This window comes from Rhinolophus ferrumequinum, chromosome 8 (genome assembly GCF_004115265.2).
Source record: "Rhinolophus ferrumequinum isolate MPI-CBG mRhiFer1 chromosome 8, mRhiFer1_v1.p, whole genome shotgun sequence".
NCBI classification, from domain to species: domain Eukaryota; kingdom Metazoa; phylum Chordata; class Mammalia; order Chiroptera; family Rhinolophidae; genus Rhinolophus; species Rhinolophus ferrumequinum.
This window is the reverse complement of record NC_046291.1, coordinates 41,351,924-41,364,674: the sequence shown is the minus strand read 5'-3', so window position 1 is coordinate 41,364,674 and position 12,751 is coordinate 41,351,924.

Sequence of the window (12,751 nt, the reverse complement as noted above, 5' to 3'; positions counted from 1 at the left end):
GAGGAGTGTAAATGTCTAATCATTGTTTTGTACACCTGAAACTAATATAAAAAATAAATTTAAATAAGTAAATAAAAGTAAACCATATTAGTTTTAAAAAATAACTAAATGGTTTTTCATAGCTCTTTACTAATCTTTTTAAACAGCTTTACTGAGATCACTGAGACAGTAAACTACACATATTTAAAGTAATCAATTTGATGTTTGACAAATGTATGTACCTGTGAAACCATAATCACAATCAAGATACAATGTACATCTTCATCTGCACCAAAAGTTTCCTCATGTCCTTTGTAATCCTTCCCCCCCCAAGCAAGCACTCATCACCTTAAATTTTTTATAATTTTACTTAAATAGAATCACACAGTATGTACTGTTTTTTTGTTGTTGTTTTGTTTTTTACTTTCAGCATAATTATTTGGAGATTTATCCATGTCATTGCAGGTATCAATAACGCATTCCTTTTTGTCGGTAAGTAGTATTCCTTTGTATAACTGTAACACAATTTGTTTATCCATTCACCTGTTGATGGACTTTGGGGTTATTTTCAGTTTGGGGCTTTTATAAAGTTACTATGAAGATTCATGTACAAGTCTTTGTATTAACATAACGTTTCATTTCTTTTGGGTAAATACATAAAAGTGGAATGTCTGGTTGATATGCTAACTTTTTAAGAAATTTTCACAATGTTTTCCAAAGTTGTGATGCCATTTTATATCTCCACCAGCAGTTTATAAGAGCTCAAGTTGCTCCACATCCTCTAACACTTAGTATGTTCAGTTTTAATTTAAGTCTATTATCCATTTGGGGTTAATTTTTTTATATAGTTGAAAGTATGAATAAAAGTTCACTTTTTTGCATATGGTGAACAATCTAATTGTTTCAACATCATTTGTTGACAGGACTGCACTGAATTGCCTGTGCACTTTTGTTGCAAATCAATCGACCATCAATGAACAGTTCAACTTTTTTTAAAACTCTTTTTCTGATTCATTTAATTCTTTGTCTGTCTTTACATCAATACCATACTTTCTTGATGACTGTAGTTTTATACTAATAAAGTCTTAAAATCAGGTGAAAATTCTGCAGCTTTGTCGTTTACAAAGTTGCTTTGGCTATTCTAGATTGTTTTGCATTTCGATGTGCATTTTAGAATTAGCTTGTCCATGTTTCCAAAAAATCTTGTCATTTTTACTAAATCTGTAGATCAGGTTTGCAAAAAATTGACATTTCCATATTGAATCTCCTGGTCCATGAATATAATACATCTCTCCATTTATTTAGGTCTTGAATTTTAGCAATGTTTTGTAGTTTTCAGTATACAGGTCTTACACATCTTTGGTAATCTTTATTCTTAAGTATTTCATACTTTTTGATGCTGTTGTAAATGACATTTTTAAACATTTAATTTATAGTTCATTGCTAGTATATAGAAATACAATTGATTCTTGCATTTTGATTGTATTCTGCAACCTAGCTAAACTCATTCTATTAGCTTTTTTGTAGATTTTATAGTCGTCTACATAGACGATCATCTGATAAACATCTGTGAATAAAGACAGTTTTCTTTTCCAATCTAGATACGTTTTTTTCCTTGCATTATAGCATGAGTCAGAAAACCTGATTTTGTAAGTAGTGTTTTATTCAGACACATTTGTTTATGTATTATATTGTTTTCATGCTACAATAACAGAGTTGAGTAGTTGCCACAAAGACAGTAACTCCACAAAGCCTGACTTAGTATCTGTCCTTTAACAACAACAACAACAAAACAAAATTGGTCAAACTCTACCTTACTGCACTGTCTAGGACCTTTAAAGATACTGAATATAAGTGAATAATCTTGTCTTGTTCATGATCTTAAGTGAAAGGTATTCAGTCTTTCCCTGTTAAGTAATGATTTTAGCTGTAGATTTTTCATATATTCCTTATATACCGTAGGTAGGATTGAACAAGTTCCCTTCTATTACTAGTTTACTGAGAGTTGGGTTTTTTTCTTTGTTTTGTTTTAATTAGGAATGGATGTTGGATTTTGTCAAATATCTGTCTATTTAAGTGATCACGTGGCTTTTTAAATTTTTTAATGTGTTAACATTACATAGAGCTAGACCGTTCTTGTGTGAGCTTTGTTAGTTTGTGTCTTTTCAAGGATTTTGTTCATTTCATATAATTTTTCAATGTATTACTATAAAGTTGTGCATAATTTTACATTATTAGCCTTTTAGTATACTATAAAATATGTAACAATGTTAATACTCTCATTCGTGGTATTAGTAGTTTGTCTTCTCTTTTTCTGGATCAGTCTTGCTAGAGACTTACCAACTTTTGATTATCTCAGAGAACCAGCTTTTGGTTTTGTTGATTTTTCTCTGTGATTTTACTGTTTTCTATTTCATTGATTTACACTGTGATCTTTATTATTATTTTATTTCCTACTTACTTAGGTTTAATTTGCTATCTAAGTTTCTTAACATGGCAACTGAGGTTATTGACTTCACTTTTCTAATATAGGCATTACATGCTATAAATTTCCCTCTAATTACTGCTTAGTTGAATCTGTTACATAAATTTTCTTAGGTTATGTCTCACAAATTTTTATTTTTATTCATATCAGAAATCTTTCTAATTTCCCTTTGACCAATGGGTTATTTAGAAATGTGTTATTTCACAAATGTTTGGAAATTTTCTGGGAGTACTCATTATTGAGTCCTAATTCTATTGTGTCCAGAGAATACACTTTTTATAAATGGTATCCTTTAAAAATAATTGAGACTTGTTTTATGGTCATAACATGGTTCATTTTGTGAATGTTCCATGTGCATTTCTGCTTTTGTTGGTTGGTATATTCTGTAAATGTTTATTAGGTCATATTAGTAAATAGTGATTTTTTTCAGTCCTTTTGTATCCTTACTGATAAGTGCTAGCATGGCATAGCTTTTTCCATTTTTTTACATTTAAGCTATTTGTATCTTTATATTTAAGGTGGATTTGTTTTAGGAAGCATATAGTTGGGTCTTGCTTTTTTAATCCAATCTAATAAACTCTGCCTTTTAATTGGTGTGTTTAGACCATTTACATGTAATGTGATTATTCATATGATTGTGTTAAAGTCTGCCATCTTGCTGTTGTTTTCTGTTTGTTCTATTTATTATTTGCATCCTTTTTTTACTACCTTGTTTTTGCATTGAATATTTTGTGTGATTTCATTTTATTTCCTTTCACTTGTTAACTATAATTTCTCAGTTTCAATTGATTTTCTCCTCATGGGTTTGTTAAACAATGAAGAGGTTCAGGCAGTACTAAAGAACAGGAAACATTTGTTTGAGCAAAAGGGTTACAATCCAAGAGACAGTTTCAGGTAGCAACCCAAACTGCTCTGGAGAGAGCAAAGAAAGGCAGGGTTTACAAAGGCAAAAACCACAAAATGTAATTATTTCATGCAGATGAAGGATCCTGGCTGGGTTAACAGGGATTGGTAAATTCTGGTATGCAAATGAAGAAGGCGAATGCTGAAGGAAGTAAAGTCCATATATGTACATATAGCAGTTATTAGGGTATGTTTGTGAATCCAGGATGTTTATGGCTTCAGGGTTTGATCTGGGTTTAGTAACAGGTTTAGCAACTTAATAGCAGCTCTAAGAACTGAGGCACAAGATGTGCATAGACCCCACTTCCTTAATAGCTTCCTGACTTTTAAGTGACTCTTAGCAATACTTAATTTAATTTTATTCTTTTCCATTAGCAGGTTGTATTTTCCTTCTTGTTTTGCTTGATGATTTTTGACTGGATGGCACACGTTTTGAACTTTACCTTGTTGAATGATGGATATTGTACTTTTGTAAATATTCTTGAGCTTTGTTTTATATGCGGTTGAATTACTTGGGAACAGATTTAGTCTTGGTCTAATTTTCCTCACAAGTGAGGCAAAACCTTTTTGACTACTGTTCCAAATGCCCTATGAATTAATGAGATTTTCCTCTCGGATTGGTGAACACAGGAAGTGTTTTGGCCCTGTTGTGAGCTTCTAGTATTATTTTCTAAAACGTGTGTGTGTGTGTGTGTGTGTGTGTGTGTGTGTGTGTGTTTTGGGGTTTTTTTGTCCTGCATTCTTGGGCCATTACCTGACATGCACAGGCTTGTCAGTAGTACTCAGTTGAAGACCCTATATATCTCTAGAGTTCTCTTTGTGTGTGGATCTCTTGTCTCTGGCACTCGACTCGACTGCAAATTATAGCTGCTTTGGCCTCCCTAGACTCTTATCTCCAACTGGGTTTCCCCTTCCTGTCCTGTGGCCTGGAAAGTCCAGGTAGTAAGCTGGGAGTCAGCATGGGACTCACCTTTGTTTCCCATCTCTTAGAGATCACTGCCTATTGCCTGATACTGTCTTTAAAACTATTGTTTTTATATGTTACATTTGAATTTTTAATTGTTCCAAGCAGGATGCAAATGTGATCCATTGTGCCATCTTGGTCAGAAGTAGAAGTTAGGTCTAAATTTAGTTTGCAATATTTCTTTGATGTCGGAAATATTGACTGAAACCTGCTGATGAATTTTCTGTTCAAAATCTGGTATAAATTTGGGGGTTTGCTCACAGAGTGCCAAACCCCAAGTTATTCAATCACCACAGATCCTTATGTTAAGCAAGGCAGCTTATGTTTTTAATCAGTACTACTCATAAAAATCTACTTGACAGAAATATCTTTGCTGATATTAAAAATGTTCATATTCAGAAAGAATAATCTCGTTTTCCCTATTAAGATTCTTTTTTTAATGGTTAAGCTTTTGAGTTAGAAACTCTATATGTGAATATAGTATGAAATATTAAAATCTCATGAAAACAGGTATAACAAATTTCAAGAACATCAGAAAAAATTAATAAAGGGGTCTATTGAGTGGCTGAAAGAATGATCTTGTTATAGTACATAGTTTCTTGGATTCCCTGTTAAAAAGACGTATCTGTATTTAAAGTGATTCTATGAAACCAAAAAGATTTCCCCAAATTACTGCTTTCTTTTCCCCAAGGCTTTTATGTAAAAGCCACAATAACTACTAACAAATTGTTGAAAACTATAGAACTTTATAGAACCTAAAATAGTCAGTGGATGACCTTCTCAGAGAAGATACAAATATATCTTTATGTCTTGTTTTTATTTCCATATGTTTAGATTAAAAGCTGTTGCTTTAAATTGGATCTTAAAGCTCAAAAAATGTTTGGACACATTTGACCACTTTTGTTTTCTTGGTTCATTTACTCTCCTTTATATTGATGATGAAGACTGAAGTTAACACCACGCTAAAAATGGGGAAAACACTTGACGTGATAACAAGATCTTGAACAACCTGTTCAAGATCTCAACTTTAAAAATTAGGTTCTAGAAATTCAAGGAACATAGATAGTTTATTTTGCCTCAACCTCAGAACATATTGACATCATCATTTAGCTGTATAATCATCCTGGGAAAGAGAAAACTGCTCAGCATCTGCATAGGCTTTTCTTTACTAAACATACTGCCAAAACAGTTTACAAAATTTTTTTAATGACATGAATATTATACTCAAAAAAAAAACACAAAGATGAGACTTAATAATGTCAAGCAACATAGAGTCTAGCTAGATTCTAGCCATTTATTGACAGTTTACAACTTATTACTGCATGTGCTTTACCATGAGGAACGAGCTTACCGTGGTGACCATATTAAGAATTATCAGTTTCACATTTGAAAGGCCCACTGCCCATCTGGAAAAATTGTTTGCATCGATGAGTAATAAACTTTGCATATTGCAGAGTCCCATATTGCCTGAATTAATTTCACAATATTGGCAAAGAATCTGAATTCCTAACTGGATACGTATATGTTTCTCTTCCAAGCAGGTATTAAAAACACATTGTCTACTTTTTAGAGTCTACCAGAGTTGCTGCAGTAGGTCTTTCTGACAGTAGGTTAAGGTTTGGAATGTATTGAAATTGCTTGAAAAGATTCATTATCCTGCTCTGTTTTCTCCTTCATAAATTTAAAATAATTCTACTGGGCTGTAGCATACCATTTGTTTTCAGATATATGGGGAAATGTGTGGTCTACTTTAAAACTGTTTTTCCTCCAAAAAGTGAATTTTGTAAAATGAAGGAAAATATAGTTAAATAATTGGAAAGTCACTTTTTCAGTTAGATTTGTAGTGAATTATGTATGTTATTACTTAGTAAAACATCAAAGTTTTTTTCAAAAAAAGAGACACACTTAAAAAGCATGCCCGTACTCCTGCTGTTAAGTTTTATATTTGAAGTGCTTTCATATGGCTTTCTTTTAAGGGCAAAAGAATATGAATTTGCCTTATAAAATGTAAACATTTTAAATACACTTTTTTTCCTCATTCATCAAGGCAGGCTTGAAATTGAGTTCAAATGCCTTTATATATGTATGTCAGTGTCAGACAGTAATTTTAAGGTGTGCCTGGTCTTTCCTGGGTCATATTTATATCTTCATAAACAAAACAGTGTCATGGGCTTTCACTGGGAACACTAAGATTTGTCAATATACTACTCGTATGCAGTTCTGAATGCACTGTAATACAGACCTTGATTCTGTTTTAGTCTTAATGTCATCACTGATAATTGTGGAATGACCATTAACCTGACAGTCTATGGTAAGTTATGCAGGAAACAATAACATTATTTTTATACATATATTAGTGAATAGGAAAGTGAATGACAAAAACTGTAGACACTTAGGTGGTCCACAACACTTAACTGCTGTGTTTACCTTGTATCCGTCATTCTAGTCCTGGGCTAGAACGTGTTTATAACATAACTCTCAGGAGTTCATATTCACAAGAAGAATGTTGATGAAAATATGAAATGACAACAAGCAGGAAATAGTTTGTGAAGTTGCCCTTTGGTTTTCTGACCAGCTACTTTCAAACTCAACATTCACATGGGTGGTTGGTAATTATGACTGGGCTCAAAATGATTAAGTAGTTATGGAAATACCTATTAACTATCTATTAACTTCATTTAGTATTTCCAATTTGAGAGTTTTTCGAAATAGGTCTTCTTTAAGGTCCTCCCTCCCGGCCTCTTTGCTATCTTTGATTATTCTCTATTCCTTGGCAATCTCATTCGCTTTCATGATTTTAGTAATCACTTCCATATGGGCAACTGTATCTCCAGCCTCACATTTCCAATAAGCTACCGCACAGCTCAACATGGAATCCTGCCAGTACGCAAGATTCCAAACTAAAGTCATCATCATTCTCTAAATCTTTTCTTCCTTTTTTTCCTATATTTTTCCAAGTTATTGAGATTTTATTATCCAGCCACTTGAACTACAAATTTCATATAGATTATTCTACCACAACAAGATTTCTTTCACATCCACCGTCCTTTTCTATTCACACTGCCACTATCCTGTATTACTCAGGCTCTCATCTACGTTCATATTTAGTCCTATATTATTTCCCTTCCAAACAGACATTTTTGAGTGTGAAAGGGGCATTCTGAAGAGTAAAGAAGGCTCTTTAATACTTACACTAGGACAACTGGTATACATTGAGACTCCTCTTGGCACAACCTGGCCATGTAGTCACTGTACTCTAATTAATCTAACTTAGTTCCTTTCCTTCCCGTAACTAATTCATCCAAAGCACTACAAAATTACCTTCCTGAAGCATTGTTTTAATCATGAGGGTTTTCATATTCATAATTCTTCAATGGCTCTAAATTACCTACCAAATAGAATCTAAACATTGCCGCATGATCTTCAGTCTTCTTTGGTCTAGTCCCAGCTTCCCTCCTACATGTTATCATTTCTTTATTTTTCTTAGTTTTATTGAGATATAATTGACATATAGCACTGTATTACCATGTTTTCCGAATATAAGACTGGGTCTTATGTTAAGTTTTGCTCCAAAAGACTCATTAGGGCTTATTATGTTCAGGGGATGTCCTCCTGAAAAATCAAAAACCGAAAAATCATTTTCCGGTTAGGTCGTATTTTCGGGGAAACATAGTAGTTTAAGGTGTACAGCATAATGACTTTCACATATTGTGAAATAATTACAAACTTTGTTAACCATTTATCATCTCATAGTTATCCCCCCAAAAAAGAAAAAATGTTTTGCCTTTTGATGAGAACTCTTAGGATCTATTCTCTTAACTCTCAAATATACCTTACAGCAGTGTTAACTATACTCAAGTTGTATTACATCCCCAGTACTTACTTATATCTTATAAGTGGGAGTTTGTACTTTTTGATCACCTTCCTCCAATTTTCCCACCCCCTATCTCCCACCTCTGTTAATCACTGTAAATCTGTAGATATGTAAATCTGATCTCTTTTTCTATGAATTGTTGTTTAGGTTCCACATATAAGTGAGATCATACAGTTTGTCTTTCTCTGTCTTATTTCACTTAGCATAATGCCCTGAGGGTCCATCCATGTTCTTGCAGCATTACCAATTTTTTAGTCAAGTAACTGACAATGAATTACTATGCAGCTGTTTCAAAGAATGAAGTCAATTTTTCGATGTACAGACGTGGAAAGATGACCATGATATTCTGTTGAATATTAAAAAAGAAAAATGGGCAAGTATGCGAACTCTATTGAAAAGCATGTATGAGTGGGGGGAGGGAGAGAGAGAGAGAGAGAGAGAGAGAGAGTACACATACATATTAATGAATTTTTTTTTATCAGTTTCAGGTGTACAAAGCAATGTAATAGACATTTAAACCCCTCATAAAGTGATAACCCCACCCCCCCAAACTATTCCCCCTCTGACATCTTATATAGCTGTTACAATACCATCAGCCATCTTCCCTATGTTGTACTCCACATCCTGTGCTTATATATACCTACCGTGTTTCCCCGAAAATAAGACCTAGCTGGACAATCAGTTTTAATGCGTCTTTTGGAGCAAAAATTAACATAAAACCCAGTCTTATTTTACTATAACGTAAGAACCGGACTAATATAACATATAGTAATATATAATTAATAGAATATAATACCAAGTCTTATATTAATTTTTGCTCCAAAAGACGCATTAGAGGTGATGATCCTGCTAGGTCTTATTTTCGGGGAAACATGGTATATATTTAGTTAGAGTTGACATTCAATATTATTCTACTTCAGCTCTTCAGGTGCATAGGGCATCAGTCAGGCATCTACACAGTCTATGATGTGATCCCCTGGTAAGTCCAGTGCCCATCTGGCACCTTACATGATCTTCACAACATTGTTGAGTATATTCCCCATGCTGTATTAAATATCAATTTATATTTCTTAATACCTTTGCCTTTTTCACCCTGACCCCAGCCCCATTCTCATCTATCACCCTGATAGATCTAGTAGTACCTATCTGGCACCATACCTAGTTATTACAATATTGTTGACTATATTCCTTATATTATAACCTACATCCCCATGACTACTGTATAACTAACACCCAATTTGTTCTTCTTAATCCCTTCCCCTTCACCCATCCTAACCCTCCTCCCATCTTAAGTCTCTTTAATAAGAGTCCTTGTAATATTGGTTTGGTGGTGATGAACTCCTTTAGCTTTTTCTTGTCTGGGAAGCTCCTTATCTGTCCTTTAATTCTAAATGACAGCCTTGCTGGATAGAGTAGTCTTGGTTGTATTTGGAATATCACTTGGAATATTTCCTGCCACTCCCTTCTCGCCTGCAAAGTTCCTGTTGAGAAATCAGCTGATAGTCTTATGGGGGCTCCCTTATAGGTAACTAACTGCTTTTCTCTTCTAGTTTTTAAGATTCCCTTTTTGTATTTAACTTTGGCATTTTAATTATGATGTGTCTTGGTGTGGGCCTCTTTGGGTTTATCTTGTTTGGGACTCTCTGTGCTTCCTGGGCTTGTATGTCCGTTTCCTTCACCGGGTTAGGGAAGTTTTCTGTCCTTATTTCTTTAAATAGGTTTTCAATTCCTTGCTCTCTTCTCCTTCTGGTACCCCTATAATGCGAAAACCAAAAATTATGGGGACTTCTCTCCCCAGCACTAGAACCCTGGGCTGGGGTGGAGCTGGTATCTCTTGCTCATTTAGGGAAGGGGGGGACCCCCACAGCCGAAATAGCCCTCCTGATCTTTAGTGGTCACATATGGGTGTGGGAACAGCCCATTCAGTGTCTCTGACCTTCCTACCAGTCTGGAGGTGGCGGCTTCTGCGCGTCCTTAGTTGACGGGTTTCAGTTCAGCTCGATTTTAGGCAATTCTCAATAATGGTGGTTTTGTAGATTAGTTGTAATTTTGATGTGGTTATGAGAGAAAGAAGGTAAACGCAGCGTTTACCTCCTGCGCCATCTTGGTTGTCCTGTATATAGGTATATTTTTAAAAAGATCTTGGAGCTATACACCTGTTAACAGTAGTTGTCTTTGTAATATGGTATTTATGTATTACTATGTTTGTAGTAGGGAGTGAATGTAATTACAGAGACCCTTGACTTTCAATTTTTTTTCTTTTTTTTGTAGCCAAAAAAACAGATTATATTCATCAATTCAACCAGTTTTAAGTGGAACCGTTCAGTAGTGTTAAGTATACTTACATTGTTATGCAACAGATCTGTAGAACTTTTTCATCTTGCAAAACTGAAAGATGATATCCATTAAACAATAATTCCCCTTTCCTCCCTCCCCCTGCCCTAAGTCCTAGGCAACCATCTTTCTACTTTCTGTGATGACTACTTTAGATACTTCATATGAGTGGGATTATACAGCATTTGTCTTTTTGTGACTGGCTCATTTCACTTACATAATGTCCTCCAGGTTCACTGATGCTGTAGCATGTAACAAGATGTCCTTCTTTTTAAAGGCTGCGTAATATTCCATTGAACGTATATACCACATTTTCTTTATGTGCTCCTCTGACAATGGACTTTTGGGTTGCTTCCATCTCTTGGCTCTTGTGAATAATGCCACAATGAACATGGATGTGCAAATACCTCTTTGAGATCCTGCTTTGAATTCTTTTGGATGTATATCCAGAAGTAGGATTGCTGTATCATATAGTAATTCTATTTTTAATTTTTTAAGGAAACTCCATGCTGTTTTCCATAATGGCCGCACCATTTTACATTCTCACCAACTGTACAAAGGTTTCAATTTCGTCGCATCCTTTTCAACACTAATTTTCTGTTCTTTTGGTTGTGGCCATCAGAATGGGTGTGATGTGGTATTTCATTGTGGTTTTGATTTGCATTTCTCCGACGATTAGTGATATTGAGCATCTTTTCATATGCTTGTTCATCATCTATATGTTTTCTTTGGAGAATTGTCTGTTCAAGTCCTGTGTCCACTTTTTAATTGAGTTATTTATTTTTGTTGTTGTTGAGTTATAGAAGTGTCTTATATATTCTGGATATTAGCCCCTTATCAGATAGATGATTTACAAATATTTTCTCATTCCATAGGTTGCCTTTTCCCTTTGTTAATTGTTTCCTTTGATGTGCAAAATTTTTAAATCTGATATAGTCCCACTAGACTATTTTTGCTTTTGTTGCCTGTATTTTTGGTGTTATTTCAAGAAATTATTGCCAAATCTATTGCTCTAAAGGTTTTCTCCTATTTTTTTTTTGTAGGAATTCTAGTTTTAGACCTTATATTTAGCTTTTCCTCCATTTTGAGTTAATTTTTTTTATTCAAAATAACTGTTCAGCTTCATTTTTTGGTATGTTTTCTAACACCATTGTTGAAGAGACTGTCCTTTCCCTATTGTGTAGTCTTGGCATCCTTGTCAAAAATTGTTTGGCCATATACACAAGGGTTTAGTTCTTGGCTCTCTATTCCATTTCATTGGTCTATATATCTGTCTTTATGCCTGTATCACACCATCTTGATTAATGTTGCTTTGTAGTATTTGAAATCAGGAGATTTGAGGCCTCCAGCTTGGTTCTTCTAGATTGTTTTAGCTACTCAGGGTCCCTTGAAATTCCAAATGAATTTTAGGAATTATTTTTATATTTCTGCCAAGAATGTTACTGGGATTTTGATGAGAATTTCCTGACTCTTCAGATTCTTTGGGTAGTATGGACATTTTAACGATATTAAGTCTTCTGTGGGTTGGAAGACTTAACACTTTTAAAATGCTGAATTTATTTGTATCTTTTTCAATTCATTTTAGCAATTTTCTTCTTAGTTTTCATTGTATAAGTCTTTTACATTCTTAGTTGAGTCCTAAGATTTTATCCTTTCTGTTTCTTTAGTAAATGTGATTTTCTTAATTTTCTCTTCAGATTGCTCATTATTAGTGTATAGAAATGCAACTAAGTTTTGTAACTTAGTGTATTTCTATACAACTAGTGTATAGAAATGCAACTAAGTGTGCTTATTTTGTGTCCTGCAGTTTTACTGAAATTATTTTAATGGGTTTTTTTTGTGGGGGGAATAGTTAGGGTTTTCTATACATAAAATCATGTCATGTGCAAACAGATAATTTTACTTCTTCCCTTTCAATTTGGATGCCTTTTATTTCTTTTTCTTGTCTAATTGCTCTGGCTAGACTTCCAATATTAGGTTGGAAAGAGTGGGCATCCTTGCATTGTTCTTGACCTTAGAGGAAAATCGTTCAGTCTTTCACCTTTGAGTATGATATTAACTGTGTTTTTTTTTATATATGGCTTTTCTTATGTTGAGATACCTTCCTTCATTTCTCATTTGTTGAGTGGTTTTATCATGAAAGGGTATTGAATTTTGTCAAATGCCTTTTCTGCATCAACTGAAATTGTTAGTTTTTATGTTTCATTCTGTT